This window comes from Galeopterus variegatus, unplaced genomic scaffold, assembly GCF_000696425.1.
Source record: "Galeopterus variegatus unplaced genomic scaffold, G_variegatus-3.0.2 Scaffold18376, whole genome shotgun sequence".
Lineage (NCBI taxonomy): Eukaryota > Metazoa > Chordata > Mammalia > Dermoptera > Cynocephalidae > Galeopterus > Galeopterus variegatus.
Window position 1 is genome coordinate 12,988 of NW_007744487.1, and position 3,560 is coordinate 16,547.

General features: G+C 62.4%; 1 pseudogene; it reads left to right on the forward strand.

The window, feature by feature from the left end:
- The window catches only part of LOC103582889, a 4,017-nt pseudogene extending 2,129 nt beyond the window's left edge, over positions 1-1,888 (forward strand).
- Positions 1,889-3,560: the final 1,672 nt, after the last annotated feature.

Genomic DNA, 3,560 nt, shown 5'->3' on the forward strand with positions numbered 1-3,560 from the left:
ATGTGAGCGGGGCCCAAGGGGGAGGCCCGGCCCTGCCCCGGGGAGGATGGTGGGCTGGGGATGGGCTGGGGTCCCTCCCCATGGTCCCACCTGCCCAGGGAGGGTCAGGCTCAAGCTCGGTTGATGGGCCCCAAGCCCAGGATACCCCTAAAATGAGCACCCTGATCCCTCATCCCCCACAACCAGGTGAGCATAGTGCTGGGGCCCCACGACCTGCAGACCCCTGGAGCCCACCCAGCAGAGGTTCAGCATCACTCGCCTGTTTGGGAACAATTATGACCCGGAGCAGAGCCTCAATGACATCCTCCTTGTACAGGTTGGGGGGGACCTGGGGAGCTCAGAGTGGTGGGACCAGCAGGGCTCATGGGGTCCCTCATTCCTTCATTCCTTCAGCAAACACCTATTGAACACCTACTGTGTACTAGGCCATGAGATTTTGTCCGGTTCTTCACTACTGGACCCTTGGGGCTTAGAACAGGACTTACACAGTTGGTACCCAATAAGTGCTTTGTGAATGAATGAATGAATGAATGAATGCGATCATGGGTGACAAATGCCACAAAGGGGACGCCCATGGCCTCCAGACAGAGCGCACGGCACGTGCAGAGGCCCCAGGGAGGCCCTTTGAGGCGCTGGTGTGGTGGGAGGGGTCAGGACGTGGGTGGGCTCGAAGAGGGGCTGGCCTCAGGGTCCTGGAGACAGGGTCTCACCGCTGCACACGCCCCTTCCAGCTGGACCGCCCAGCCACCCTCCGCGCTGAGGTCGCAGTGGCCCAGCTGCCGCAGCAGAATCAGCAGCTACCCCACGGCACCCAGGGCCTGGCCATGGGCTGGGGGCGCCTGAGCACCCACGCTGCAGTGTCCCGGGGCCTGCAGGAGCTCAATGTCATCATGGTCACCTTCCTGTGAAGGCCACAGAACGTGTGCACGCGGGTGCCCCGTCGCAGCGCTGGCATCTGCTTCGTACGTCCCCCCGCCCTGGAGTGGGAGAGGGCTCCGGGACCACCGTCCAGGGAAGGGCTCCGGGGGCTCCGGTGGGGCCAAGTCCCACCTCCTCACCACGCAGCTGCGCTCGGTGCCTCATCTCCTCACCTGGAAGGTGGCACGTCCCCCGTGAGGCTACAGGCTACAGCGGGGCGGGGCGGGGAGGGGAACAGCCACAGCCCAGGCACAGCGTGGACGCTCGCGTGTGTCCTGCTGCCCGTGTGGGTCTGGGGCCTTCTCTTCACCCTGAGCCCTCTCGGAGCGCGGGAATGCATGGCGGACCCATCCTCCTCTTCCTGGGGCCCCCACCTGGAGTCCAGCGGTCCAGGTATCCAGCAGGAGGCTACTAAATGATCCCGACCTCCAGAGCGGCCTCTCTCTCATTCACACGTTGTAAAGAAAATCCCGACTGGACGCAGCATGTGGCCATCCCCTGACCCCTTTCCCTGACACAGCCACGCCTCAGCCCAGCCTGGGTGACTGACCATGCCGTCCCCGCCCTCCCAGGGAGACTGTGGTGGCCCCTTGGTCTGCAACGGCGTCCTGCAGGGTGTGGACTCCTTCGTGACCCAGGGCTGCGCCACCCGCCAGTGTCCTGACTTTCTTGCTAAAGTGGCCTCTACGTGGACTGGATACAGTCGGTGCTGCGCAGAGAGGGGGCGACGGCAGTCCCTGAGCCGTCCCCTCCCACACACCCCCTCCCCAACTCTGAGGCCGGGTGACAAGCCCTAAAGGGAGAACTCTGGGCAGAGGCGGATCTTTCCCTGAAAGCTGCTTCTTCCTGCTTCTGCCCATGGACGGTCCTCGGGCTGCCCCTGCCTGTCCCAGACACCGTCTTCCTCCATCCCATGGGGCCATCGGGAGCCAGGCCAGCCCTGCTCCTGCCCCATACTGATGTCAATAAAAGTTGAAACTCCCTGTCTCCTGTCTGTCCTTCCCACGCAGGGCAATGGCGGGGGGGGGAGAGCTGCCCAGAGGGCCCCTGGATCCGAGTCCCTGAACCCCGGACTGAGGGTTGGGGGGAGTTGGAGCCGAGACCTGGAAGACCCAGGTCACAGTGGGTCTCACTGCAGATGCCCACAAAGGCTGCCAGCATGGCCCTGAGCAAGTTGCTACTCATTACTCTGCCTCAGTTTTCTCATCTGGAAAATGGAGTCACCCCAGACATGTCCTAGAACGGACCCCACCCTGACTCTCGGGGATCCAGCTCTGTGTCTCCCAGCTCAGGGGCCTAAAGGGAGAACTCTGGGCAGAGGCGGATCTTTCCCTGAAGCTGCTTCTTCCTGCTTCTGCCCATGGACGGTCCTCGGGCTGCCCCTGCCTGCCCCAGACACAGTCTTCCTCCATCCCATGGGGCCATCGGGAGCCAGGCCAGCCCTGCTCCTGCCCCATACTGATGTCAATAAAAGTTGAACCCCCCTGTCTCCTGTCTGTCCTTCCCACGCAGGACAATGGCGGGGAGAGCTGCCCAGAGCGCCCCTGGATCCGAGTCCCCGAACCCCGGACTGAGGGTTGGGGGGAGTTGGAGCCGAGACCTGGAAGACCCAGGTCACAGCGGGTCTCACTGCAGATGCCCACAAAGGCTGCCAGCATGGCCCTGAGCAAGTTGCTACTCATTACTCTGCCTCAGTTTTCTCATCTGGAAAATGGAGTCACCCCAGACATGTCCTAGAACGGACCCCACCCTGACTCTTGGGGATCCAGCTCTGTGTCTCCCAACTCAGGGGCTCCTTGAGGACCAGGCGTGATAACATGGGTTGGTCAGGGCTGTGATGGGGCCTGAAGGGCTCCTGATCCAGCCGGGGGCAGGCAGAGGCGCTGTCAAGGGGCCTTCCTGGAGGAGGTGGCGGTGCCTGAGCTGACTGCCAAAGCGTGAGTAGAAACTTAGAGGAGGCCCGCCAGGCAGGGGCATCGCCAGTGCAAAGACTCCATCAGGAACCAACCAGCAGGGCATGTGGTGTGGGGAAGGAGAGCAGTTGGGGGGATGAGGCCCGAGCAGAGCAGCGGGGACACTTAGCAGGGACACTTACCGCTGCATCGGGGACACTTACCGCAGCGAGGGCGCGGACTCTTTCTCATGGGAGAAGTAGGCACGAAAGGGGTCCCCCTGGTAGCGGCATAAGGAATGAGCCGGGGCGGGCACAGAGGGGAAGTCTAAGGCAGGGAAGGGGAAGGGGTCATCATAGACCACCCGTGGAGGGCGAGTGGCCACACACGCCACAGAGAGAGGGGCCAACTTGCTCCAGGACATGCCGCCAGGTGGAAGGCAGCACCTCCTTTATTGATTACTCTGCCGCCACCTGGTGGCCGCGTGCCGACTCAAGCCAGAGCAAGAACACCCAGGTCTGTCCCCTCTTCAACACTTTCAAACCTCAATTGACCACCCCGCAGAGGAGCTGCGACCGGTTTACAGCAGCAGCGTCAGGAGCAAACCTGTGCAGAGACGCGGCTGAAGCGTGAACCGGTTTACAGCAGCAGCATCAGGAGCAAACCTGTGCAGAGATGCGGCTGAAGCGTGGGAAATGTGTGTGGATAAATGTCAGGCGATGCCAGGAACTGCATGGTGGTTTCTGTGGG